Raw genomic sequence first — 13,196 nt, 5'->3', positions numbered from 1 at the left:
TAGAAAATGAATTCTTGGTATCATGGGATTTTTTTTTCCCTAATTTTCCAAATTTCAGTTTTTAAACCTGGAATGATGAATTCTTTCAGATACATGGATGTGTTCCAATGTACATCCTTCCTTAACTTCTGTATACAAAGACTTGGGTAATCACAAATGATTGTTCATGTGTTCATGACGGGGATTGGGGGGGGGAGTGCAGCAATACCTTTTTTCTACAGTCTGATAAACACTACTATAGTGTCTTGCAAAAAAGTATTCATTCCCCTTTGTGTTTGTCCTGTTTTGTCACATTACAAACTGGAATTAAAATAGATTTTTGGAGGGTTAGCACCATTTGATTTACACAACATGCCTATTACTTTAAAGGTGCAAATTGTTGTTTTATTGTGACACAAACAATAATTAAGATAAAAAAAACCCCCAGAAATCTGGGGTGTGCGTAGGTATTCACCCCCCGAAGTCAATACTTTGTAGAGCCACCTTTTGCTGCAAGTCTCTTGAGGTATATCTCTATTAGCTTAGCACATCTAGCCACTGGGATTTTTGCCCATTCCTCAAGGCAAAACTGCTCCAGCTCCTTCAAGTTATATGGGTTGCATTGGTGTACAACAATCTTCAAGTTATGCCACAGATTCTCAGTTAGATTGAGGTCTGGGCTTTGATTAGGCCATTCCAAGACATTTAAATGTTTCCCTTTAAACCATTCGAGGGTAGCTTTAGCAGTATGTTTAGGGCCATTGTCCTGCTGGAATGTGAACCTTTGTCCCAGTCTCAAACCTCTGGCCGACTCAAACAGGTTTTCCTCCAGAATTGCCCTGTATTTAGTGCCATCCATCTTTCCTTCAGTCCTGACCAGCTTTCATGTCCCTGCAGATGAAAAACATCCCCACAGCATGATGCTGCCACCACCATGCTTCACTGTAGGAATGGTATTCTCAGGGTGTTGGGTTTGCACCACACATGGCATTTCCCATGATGGCCAAAAAGATCAATTTTAGTCTCATTTGACCAGAGAATCTTCTTCCATGTGTTTGGGGAGTCTGCCATATGCTGTTTGGCAAACTCCAAACATGTTTTCTTAAGCAGTGACTTTTTATTGACTATTCCATAAAGCCCCGCTCTGTGGAGTGTATGGCTTAAAGTGGTCCTATGGACAAATACTCCCATCTCCGCTGTGGATCTTTGCAACTACTCCAGTGTTATCTTTGGTGTCTTTGTTGCATCTCTGATTAATGCCCTCCTTGCCTGGTCTGTGAGTTTTGGTGGACGGCTTTCTCTTGTCAGGTTTGTAGTGGTGCCATATTCTTTCCATTTTGCTATAATGGATTTAATGGTGCTCTGTGGGATATTCAAAGTTTGGGATATTTTTTATACCCCAACCCTGATCTATACTTCTCCACAACTTTGTCTCTGACCTGTTTGGAGGCTCCTTGGTTTTCATGTTGCTTGCTTAGTAGTGTTGCAGAGTCAGGGTCCTTCCAGAACAGGTTGATTTATACAGACATCATGTGGCAGATCATGTGACACTGATTGCACATGTGACTTATGAAGTGAATTGGTTGGACCAGCTCTTATTTAGGGGTTTCATACGAAAGGAGGCGAATACCTATGCACACTCCAGATTTCTGTTTTTTCATCTTTAATTATTTTTTGTGTCACAATAAAACAACAGTTTGCACCTTTAAAGTGGTAGGCATGTTGTGTAAATCAAATGGTGCTAACCCTCCAAAAATCTATTTTAATTCCAGCTTGTAATGCTACAAAACAGGACAAACACCAAGGGGGATGAATACTTTTGCAAGACAGTGTATGTGATGATAACTGCCAGGACAAATATGTCTCATTTTACTTCATCACCACCATGATGTTTTGGGGACTAGAAAAAAAACTCCAAAAACTATATAATGACTCCCCTCTAAATTTCTACTACTGATTAACAATTATGCCAAGTATGAACATTTGATTTAAGTGTGAACTTCTGGGAGAAAAACGTGGAAATAACTAAATGCAATTTTAGTCTGGACATGGACAATAATAAAGAGTGCTAAATATTTATCGATTGCAAAAGTGTCAGGTGCAGTTTGAGTACATGTCTCTACAAGGAACTGGATGCTCACTGACTGAACAAGAAGGACTGCATACTGTAAGAGGGTGTTGAAAGATTGCGAAGTTTCTCGTTAAGAACAAGTGAACATCAAGCAGAGCCAAAGAGACAGAGAAAGAACGAAGAGAGGAGATCAGTTCTGACATTCAAGATGAAAGACTCGGCCTCCTGCTCTTTCTCAGTGCGTGTGTGCGTGTGTGTGTGTGCGCAGTGTCAGTGCTCCAGCGTACTACTATTTGTGGTTCAATCTATGCCAGAGATTTATGTTACACTATCTATGAAATACACACTGCCTGAAATGTGTGGATATATAAAACAATAAAAAAACAAAACCTCTATAAAAAAGCAGCTGTGTGAATGTTGAATGGCTTGGAGACAAATGAAGTGTTTTTAGATAAAAGAATGGATCCATCTTTACAAATGGTGAGTATTTTATGTCCCTCTTTTGTATTTCTGATATTAAAGGAAAATTCCACTCATTAAATTTGTTTCTACTGAAATATTTACGATGTGTTTGGGAATCTGCTGCTACTTTGGTTGGTGTTGTATTTTCGCTAGTTGTTAGTTGTGTGCTGATCTGGCATCGCAGAAAGATGTCTCACACATATGGGATAATGTTTTGTGCCTTGTTAGCTCTTAAAAAGAGCAGAGCAACAGCAGCTTCTCAGTCATCATTTTCCAGATCCTGTTAAAAAGTCATGGGCTGTGTCTGAAATCACTCACCTCATTCACTACTCCCTACTCATTATCTAGGGAATTACTATATAGAGGACTATATAGTGAGCTCATTGGTAAAACGAAAAAGCACTTTCGGGCACTACTCCACCGCACCGTTATTTACGTCATTACTGTCGCACAATTAAAACGTGCCAGATCAGTCGGCTGGTGGGTTTTCAAAATAATAAATACATATTATACTGAGTGTATTTCATACATCTCATCTCATTATCTCTAGCCGCTTTATCCTGTTCTACAGGGTCGCAGGCAAGCTGGAGCCTATCCCAGCTGACTACGGGCGAAAGGCGGGGTACACCCTGGACAAGTCGCCAGGTCATCACAGGGCTGACACATAGACACAGACAACCATTCACACTCACATTCACACCTACGGTCAATTTAGAGTCACCAGTTAACCTAACCTGCATGTCTTTGGACTGTGGGGGAAACCGGAGCGCCCGGAGGAAACCCACGCGGACACGGGGAGAACATGCAAACTCCACACAGAAAGGCCCTCGCCGGCCACGGGGCTCGAACCCGGACCTTCTTGCTGTGAGGCGACAGCGCTAACCACTACACCACCATGCCGCCCATTATTTCATACATTAATACTGTAAATACAAAGTACTTTGTTTGTGTTGCATCTTTCAGTTCTTTTAAATCGAGGCTGAATACTTTCTTCTTTGCCGCTGCCTTTTATTAAATCAAATTTGCGGCTTTTGATTAATTCCTTGCTCTACACTATAACGTTTATTCTTGTATTTTATCTGTCTTATTCTACTTTAGCTTATTTTCTGTTCTCTAACTATTTTTAATTGTACTTGATTGTCCGTTTATAATGTGTTTCTTCCTCCGTCCATTCACCCCAACACACTTTTTTTCCCCCTTTCAGCGCAACTGCAATGCATGATGGCATATATTACTTGGTTAGTGGTCATCAGTTGTACACTACTTTTCACAATGCATTGTGGGATACTATGAGTCTACTATATAAGGTGTAATAATTCTCACTATACATTCGGACAACACTACAAAATGGTGAACTCACTATATAGTCCACTATATAGTGAGTAGTGAGTGATTTCAGACACAGGGATGGAGACAGCAAACATTGGACTCAAAGATCCAGAATGCAGTGCAGCTACATATACGGGCAATTGTTTAGCAGAGAGGCCATACTTATGAAATTATTGAGACTGCCTTAACTTGTCAGCTCAGTGATATTGCGAACATATGGAATCCAAGACAAAATGTACTGAAAACCGTATGTAAAAATCATCACCCCAATTATAGCAATGTCGCTTCAGAGAAATCTTAGTTTGAATTTTAAGAAATGAAAGTTCAGGGTTTATTTCCCCTGACGTAATTCCGTTACTGACTTTTCTTTCCTCATAAAAGATTTTGCATTCAGAGTTAAACGTGGACAATTTTTTTTCTATGCTTTTTTAGGGTCAAAAGATACCACATACAGTTTGAATTTTTTTATTTAATGCCATTACCTTGAGTACTGCAACTAAAAAAAAGTTACCACATTTTGCTATGAATGTAATTCCTCTATCAAAGAACTACCCATATACAGTGTATGATGGATTTGTGTTCCAGCTCAGGTAGTTAACACGGTGTTAGTGTATCACATGATAGCTGAAGTTTGATCCGTTTGAGTGAACAGTGTACAGATGAGAAGGTGAGAGAGAGCTGAACAGGTTAAAAGGGCTAAAGCGCTGCTGCATTGCTCTAATGAGGTAGATATGAAGCAAGGGATAAGTCTCACTGGCACAAGCTGGTAGTTGAACAGCATTGTGGGTAATGTAGGAAACCGAAACTGATTTTCAAGGTCAAGGCTTTTTTTATTTGTCATTTCAACCATATACAGTTGGTACAGGACACAGTTAATACGAAACAACGTTTCTCCAGGACCATGGTGCTACACAGGACTACAATCTACAATACAACATAAAGTGCAGAGGGTAACGAGTGCAAACATTGCAGACAATAAACTACACAAACAACATAAAGTGCAGAGCTGAGTATGCATACTGAGGTAGTATATGAAAAGGGAAAAAATAAATGTAAACCTTTTTACTTATAAAATATTTTTAAGATTTTAATTATAAAATAAATCTTGGCTACAGTTGATTTTTTTTCCTTTAATTAATCTGCCTGTGCAGCTTAGTTGTAGGCTAAAATGAAGACCAACAGCAAAAATCTGCATTCTACCACATAAAGGGTGGACAAAAATAAGCACAATGAGAAAAGCTGGATGGTTACCACTAGGGGGCGCTGCTGACAGAGAAACCCTGTACAGCATTTATTTGCTTGCAGCTCTCTGAGACTTCTCATCTCATCTCATTATCTCTAGCCGCTTTATCCTTCTACAGGGTCGCAGGCAAGCTGGAGCCTATCCCAGCTGACTATGGGCGAAAGGCGGGGTACACCCTGGACAAGTCGCCAGGTCATCACAGGGCTGACACATAGACACAGACAACCATTCACACTCACATTCACACCTACGGTCAATTTAGAGTCACCAGTTAACGTAACCTGCATGTCTTTGGACTGTGGGGGAAACCGGAGCACCCGGAGGAAACCCACACGGACACGGGGAGAACATGCAAACTCCGCACAGAAAGGCCCTTGCCGGCCACGGGGCTCGAACCCAGGACCTTCTTGCTGTGAGGCGACAGCGCTAACCACTACACCACCGTGCCACCTCTCTGAGACTTCAGTATATTAAACCCTTAAACTCCCTGTTTGTTCAGTTATTTGTTCATTTCATATCCCACTTATCCATCATGGGCTGTAGGGAGGCAATATTGGAGCCAGTCCCAGGGCTAACACAGAGAGACACACACACTCATTCATACCTATGGGACATTTAGAGTAGCTGGTTGACCTAATCCACATGTAGGAAGAAACTGGAGGACCTTGAGGAAACCCACGCAGGTGAGAACATGTCAACCACCAGGTTCGAACCCAGAACCTTCTTGCTGTGAGGCGACAGTCCTAACCACTGCACCTCCAGTTAATCTCAGACTGTTCATTAGCTATTCTAAACATTGCACTGTCTCCAGTGAACATTGTAGGAAATATTCATAGATAAAAAAAAAAAGATCTGGACCCACCTGAGGGGTCTTTTGTCATATTAAGAGTTCAGACAGAGCTTACATCATTCAAGTCGCTTCCTTGTGAGCGTTTGGAATTAGCGGTTAAGCCTAAATTTTATAGACACACGTGAAATGGCCATCAGGAAACGCTGAATCACAAGAAATGGCCAAATATTTATATTCCACACTCTTGGAGCAGTCATCACAACAGCTTTGGGGTGTTTCCTTTATATTGAACGCTTGGCCACATGATCACCCCACCCTCGTGCATATTTTTGCACTTAGTAAATCATCAAATATGAAGTCAGCTCTCAACTCGCACAGGGAAAAGCAAAGCTATGACTATGTCACCTGGAATTCCCTTTTGGCAGTACATGGCATTTCAATTATATAATTTCATAGTGTTTACTCAGCCACATCGGTAAAACTCATATCGAACACTTTCACCTTATGCGGTAATTTAATAAGAAATAGTCTGGAGCAGGTTTGTTGCAAGGCACAAGGAACACATTTCTTTCATGGTGTTTTACTTAATTAAACAGAAATGTTTCCAGGAGCATCAACCACAGTCATGTCAAGAAGTCCTTGGTGAACTCCTTAAGTTATGCAGAAATTGAAATAAACATTTTAAAGTTTAGTAAAAATGCCTGTAGATTCCTCTGGATATGCGTTAGTACTGGATTGCATTACAAGTAATTGGTTCCATCGTTTGTTTACTCCAGTCGATAACACATATGATTTTTTTATGAAGGTTTGCTTAAACTTGCCAAGGAAACATGCCTTTGTTAGTGGTGACAAAATCACTGTAATGTATAGAATTCAATAGAAATGGTCATGTGATAGCCATGCCTTTGTTTGGCCACAACCCTTGAGACAGAAGCCATAACATAATCCAACTTCTGCACCACATCCTGATGCAATAAAAACACACCAGGAATCAAATAGCTGAATAAACGGAACAGTCACATAGTAAAAAAAAAAGAAAAAGAGAGAGATGAAAACAAAAGCAGGTATGTATCATCTCACATGTCAAACTGTCACCTTTAATCTTGGCGGGAAAACGTAAGTGGTTTTACTTGAATGCACAAGTCAAGGAACATATTGCGTTGACTGACACACACTAGAGGTGGAACACGGTGCCACTGTCTACAACTCTGGAAAAAATTAAGAGACAGCAAAGCAAAATGATCAGTTTCTCTGTTTTTACTATTTATATGTATGGGTTTGAGGAGCATGAATATTTCTGTTTTATTCCATAAACTACTGACAACATTTTCCCCAAATGCCATGTACAAATATTGTCACTTTGAGCAGTTAATTGCAGAAAATGACAACTGGTCAAAATAACAAAAAAGATGAAGTGTTTTTACAGACCTTGAATAATGCACAGAAATCAAGATCATATTCAATTTTAACCAACACAGTACTAATGTTTGAACTTATGGACTAATGAGTTCAGAAATCAATATTTAGTTGAATAACCCTGGCCTTTAATCACAGCTTTCATGCATCTTGGCATGCTCTCCACCAGTCTTTCACGTTGCTCTTGGGTGACTTTATACCACTCCTGGCACAAAAAATTCAATCAACTCAGCTTTGTTTGATGGCTTGTGACCATCCATCTTTCTCTTGATCACATTCCAGAAGTTTTCAGTGGGGTTCAGGTCTGGAGATTGGGCTGGCCATGACAGGGTCTTGATCTTGTGGTCTTCCATCCACACCTTGACTGACCTGGCTGTATGGCATAGAGTACTGTCCTGCTGGAAAACCCAATCCTCAGAGTTTGGGAACATTGTCAAAGCAGAAGGAAGCAAGTTTTCTTCCAGGATAACCTTGTACATGGCTTGATTCCTATATCCTTCACAAACAAAAACCTGCCCCATTCCAGCCTTGCTGAAGCTCCCCCAGATTATCACTGATCCTCCACCAAATTTCATAATGGGTGTGAGATACTGTGGCTTGCAAGCCTCTCCAAGTCTCCATCTAACCATTAGACGACCGGATGATGGGAAAAGCTGAAAATTGAACTCATCAGAGAAGATGACATTACTCTAGGCCTCTATGGTCCAATCCTTATGGTCTTTAGCAAACCTCAGCCTGGTGCTTCTTTGCCTCTATTTTCTTACCAACTACACTACTCAGCTCCTGGTCCAAGTGCTAATCCTCTCCTGCTTGAACTACTGCAACTTTCTCCTTGCTGGGCTTCCAGCTTCTGCCATCAGACCCCTACAGCTCATCCAGAATGCTGCAGCTCACCTGGTCTACAACCTCCCTCGTTCTTCACATGCCACCCCTCTGCTTGCCTAACTGCACTGGCTACTTATCGTAGTTTGCATCAAATTTAAGACATTGGTGCTAGTTTACCAGGCTCTCAAGGGGTTAAGGCCAACATACTGTACCTCCAGAGTCTGTTCTGCCCCTACATGCCAGCCAGATCCCTATGCTCTGCTACTACTGGTCGCCTGGCCCCTCCTCCTCTCCGCTCCTGCCCAGCCTGCTCAAGACTGTCTGTCTCTCCTAGTTCCCCATTGATAGAATGACCTTCCCATTGAGGTCAGAACTGCTGACTCCCTGACCACCTTCAAGCGTAGGCTGAAAACTCACCTCTTCAGGCTGCATCTCTCCCCTTCCTCCCTGCCCACTGTGTAATTGCATTTCAGTCTAGACCAACGCAGGCTGTGCATTGTCTAGCCTGGGGTTAGCCGTTTTGAGTTCTATTTAGTTATACTTTATATGGTTGGTTTGTTTTCTTGGCTGTGAGTACTGGTACTTCAACAGCATATTACACTAGGTATTGCTGTTACTTGTTCAGTTGGCACTAGAACTTTCTTGTCTAGAAGTTCAGCACTTCATGTACCTGACTTTTGCACTCGTCGTATGTTGCTCTGGATAAGAGCGTCTGCTAAATGCCATGTAATGTCATGTAGTGTAAGGGCTTTTTTCTAGCTTTGCACAACTTCAACCCCACCCGGAGGAGCCTGTTTCAAACTGTCCTTGCTGTGCACTTAACCCCAGCTGTCATTTGCCTTTCTTTTTGTAGATGCCATTGTACAGTTGTTGAGTGACATTCGAAGGAGTTGATCATCCCAGTCAGTGGAGAGTTGTTTTTGTCCTCTGCCAGTCTGTAACTTTGTTGTCCCCAGTGTCTGCTTCTTGACCTTGTTCTTATGAACTGCCATCTTTGAAATTTTGAGGATGGAATCAACCTCACACTCACTGTATTCCTCTGCCATTAAATCTAGAATTGAACCCTTCTTTATAACTCTTTTGGCATGGTGAATAGATATGTTTAAATTTAAGGTACTACTAGTACTGTTTTTGCCATCCAAACTGGTCCTATTGCAAGAGGATAGTGATGACCACAGCAGTGGTTTTTATACTTTTCATCATTAAATAAGCTTTGGTTCAGGTGATCATCTAATCAGTACCTCAGTAAGTAAATGTAAAATCCCTGCAGGTGGGTGGAGCACAGAAGCACGGCAGGCCAGAACTGAGTTCTTACAAAACTCTTTATTTACTCACTTTTCAGCATTTCAACATTCACTCTCCCAGCCACATGCATGCACACCAGTGTTCGGGTTGGGGAGAGCCCCCTTCCTCTGCTCTCCCTCCCCTCTTATAGGGCGCGGTCACTGGGGAAGACACACAAACACAGGTTAATTCCCATCAGGTGCAGTGATTCTACCACCTACCTTCCCTGACTCCGCCCTCCATTCACAGACCGACGCTTGACCATGCCCCCGCTGCCACATACCCCCACCGCCCGACTCAGGCCAGGGAGCCGTCCGGCCTGCAGCCGACTCCCCCCTCCCCCCCCTTGACGGGAGAGGAAATCCGCCACGACCATCTGCGCCCCCGGCCTGTGGACCACCTTGAACTTAAACGGCTGGAGTGCCAGATACCAATGGGTGATCCGCACATTGGCATCCTTCATGCGGTGGAGCCACTGCAGGGGTGTGTGGTCCAAACAGAGGGTGAAAGGGCGCCCCAGCAGGTAGTTGCGTAGGGCGAGGACTACCCACTTGATGGCAAGGCATTCCTTTTCTATTGTGCTGTACCTGCCCTCACACACTGACAACTTCCGGCTGATGTACAGCACGGGACGTTCCTCCCCCTCCACCTCCTGGGACAGAACAGCCCCCAGCCCTCTGTCCAATGCGTCCGTCTGCAAAATAAACGGGAGAGAAAAGTCAGGGGAGTGTAACAGTGGCCCCCCACACAGTGCAGCCTTTACCTCAGAGAAAGCCCACTGGCATTGCTCCGTCCACTGGACCAGATCTGGTGCTCCCTTTTTTTGTGAGATCAGTCAGCGGGCTGGTGATGTCTGAATAATTAGGTATAAACCTACGATAGTAGCCAGCCAGCCCCAGGAACTGTCTCACCCCCTTTTTGGTCTTGGGACTCGGGCAGGCAGCAATCGCTGTTGTCTTATTAATTTGGGGATGCACCTGCCCATTGCCCAAATAATAATAATAATAATAATAATAATAATAATAAGTTAAATTTATATAGCGCCTTTCAAAAAACCCAAGGACGCTTTACAATTATAGACAAGGAAAGAAAAAAATAAATAAATAAAAAATAAAAAGTGAAAAGTCCACCAAGTAGGGGTCAGGATGTAATTCCCGTGGTGTAGCAGCCACAGTCCCACCAAAAGGTGCACAAAAACAAGTCCCACATCTCCAGCACCGCCTCCGTGACGCCATCAGCAACATCGCTCGAATACCACGCCATGGATCCACACAGAGAGCAGAAAAGCTCCGCCACGCAGAGCGCTGATGTGTCCCAAACCGCCTGCACAGCCGCTACGACACCACCGAGCAACATCGCTCGGAACATCACGCCAAGCGTTAAAGCACAGAGCGCTGGACAACCATGATGTAAAATGAGCAACAGGCTCACTGCAGTCCACAGCTGGGAGTGCAGGCATCACCCACAGCGAACCAAGGCCTGGAGGGAACCGACACCCCAAACTGGGTCCGGAGCTACACCACAACCGGTGGACAAAACACTCAAACAAACACCAAACTACACAAGCACACAGGAAAGAAAAAAAAATAGAAAAAGAAATAAAATAAGAGCTCCGGTGGAACCCAAGTGGAAACCCAGATACCGTACTTCCACCCACCCAATCGCACACTTCTTCGGGTTGGCTGTGAGACCCGCTCGCCTCAGCGACCTAAGGACGGCCCTTAGGTGTTCTAGGTGCCGCGGCCAGTCATTACTGTAAATAATGATATCGTCTAAGTAGGCAGCCGCGTAGGTGGTGTGGGGGCGGAGGATCCTGTCCATAAGCTGCTGGAGTGTAGCAGGTGCCCCAAACAGCCCAAAAGGAAGTGTGACAAACTGGTGTAAGCCAAACAGTGTAGAAAAGGCCGTTTTCTCTCGGGATAGAGGAGTCAAGGGGATCTGCCAATATCCCTTTGTCAAATCCATTGTCAGATAAAAACGAGCCGTGTCTAGTCGATTTAGCAGCTCGTCAATACGAGGCATTGGGTACGCGTCGAATTTAGACACCGCGTTGACTTTTCTATAGTCCACACACAGAACCGGACCGACCCGTTGGCCTTGGGAACCAAGACCACCGGGCTGCTCTCAGTCACTGTGGGACTCCTCGATGATGCCCATTTCAAGCATGGCCTCGAGCTCTTCCTGAACCACCTTTTTTTTTGTGTTTGGGTAGTCGGTAAGGGCGGCTGTGCACTACCACCCCCGGGGGCGTCTCAATGTGGTGTTCTATGAGGTGGGTGCGGCTGGGCAGGGGTGAGAACATGTCAGAAAATTCTGTCTGCAACTGGGCGACCTCCGTGAGCTGGGTCAGGGAGAGGTGGTCTCCACAGGGGACCAGAGCGGTGGGCGATGTCAATTTTCCTTTTTGAACCTCCGGCCCCAGCTCCGCCTTCTCCAGAACCACAGACACCAATGCCACAGAGACCTCCTCATTCCAGCGTTTTAGCAGATTGAGGTAGTAAATCTGTAATGCCCCACCCCTGTCCGTTCACCTCACTTCATAGTCGACGTCCCTGACTCGCCGTGTGACCTCAAAGGGTCCTTGCCACCTGGCGATCAATTTGGAGCTCAACGTGGGCAACATCACGAGTACCTTATCTCCTGGTGTGAACTCCCTGAGGCGTGTTCCCCTGTCGTACAGATGGACTTGACATTCTTGGGCCTGCTGCAAAGTCTCCTGGGTTAGGTGCGTGAGGGTCTGGAGTTTGGCACGCAGGTTGATAACATATTGAATTTCGTTTTTACTGGTTGAAGGTCCCTCCTCCCAATTTTCCCATAGCACATCCAAAATGCCATGCAGCTTAGGCCAGTATAATAATTCGAACGGGGAGAACCCCGTGGAGGCTTGCGGGACCTCTCGCACTGTGAATAACAGGGGCTCGAGCCATTTATCCCAGTTACGTGCGTCTTTGCTGACAAATTTTCTAATTATATTCTTGAGGGTGCAATTAAACTGTTCGACTAAGCCATCCGTTTGTGGGTGATAAACGCTGGTGCGGATAGGCTTAATTCCCAGTAACCCATACAGTTCGCGCAGTGTGCGTGACATAAACATAGTGCCTTGATCAGTCAGAATCTCTTTGGGGATTCCGACTCGGGAGATGACGCGGAAGAGTGCTTCTGCAATACTACGTGCTGAGATATTGCGAAGAGGCACTGCTTCCGGATATCGCATTGCATAGTCCACCAGAACTAAAATAAAGTGATATCCTCGTGCTGACCGATCTAATGGCCCAATAAGATCCATCCCGATTCTTTCAAACAGGGTCTCGATTAGCAGCAGAGGGTGCAAAGGCGCTTTTGGAATGGCCGCGGGATTTACTAACTGGCATTTTCATCATGCTGTACACTACCTATGGACATCGCTGCGAATCCCTGGCCAACAGAACCGGGCCATTATTCGGGCTAGTGTCTTATCCTGCCCCAAGTGTCCGGCCATGGGATTAAAGTGAGCCACCTGGAATATGAATTCCTGGTGGCTCTTTGGGATTAAAAGCTGTGTTATTGGTTCCTTAGTCTGAGTGTCCTGCGTCACTTGGTATAATCTATCCTTAATAATGGAAAAATAGGGGAAGGACGGTGTAGCGTTTGACTGGAGAGTTTGACCATCGATTACTCTCACTTGGTCAAACGCATGCCGCAGAGTCTCGTCTCGCGACTGCTCTAACAGGAAATCCGCAAGGGAATCCCCGAGAGAGGGAGGAGGAGCAGGCTGCTCCTCACTCTGACGCGGTGATGACGTAGATGGCTCTGTGACA

The 13,196-nt window shown here is 44.4% G+C and overlaps 1 protein-coding gene across 1 annotated transcript in view; it reads left to right on the top strand.

The window, feature by feature from the left end:
- The first annotated feature begins 1,839 nt into the window (after positions 1-1,839).
- LOC132871222 (artemin) overlaps positions 1,840-13,196 on the top strand; it is an 82,308-nt gene continuing 70,951 nt past the window's right edge. The window contains exon 1 of the mRNA XM_060905340.1: positions 1,840-2,530. The gene's annotated coding sequence lies outside the window, so the exon portion shown is untranslated. The remainder of the gene's footprint in view (positions 2,531-13,196) is intronic.

The sequence above is a fragment of the Neoarius graeffei genome, chromosome 23, assembly GCF_027579695.1.
Source record: "Neoarius graeffei isolate fNeoGra1 chromosome 23, fNeoGra1.pri, whole genome shotgun sequence".
NCBI lineage: Eukaryota > Metazoa > Chordata > Actinopteri > Siluriformes > Ariidae > Neoarius > Neoarius graeffei.
Note: the sequence above shows the minus strand (reverse complement) of the source record. Positions and strands in the feature narration are given on the sequence as shown.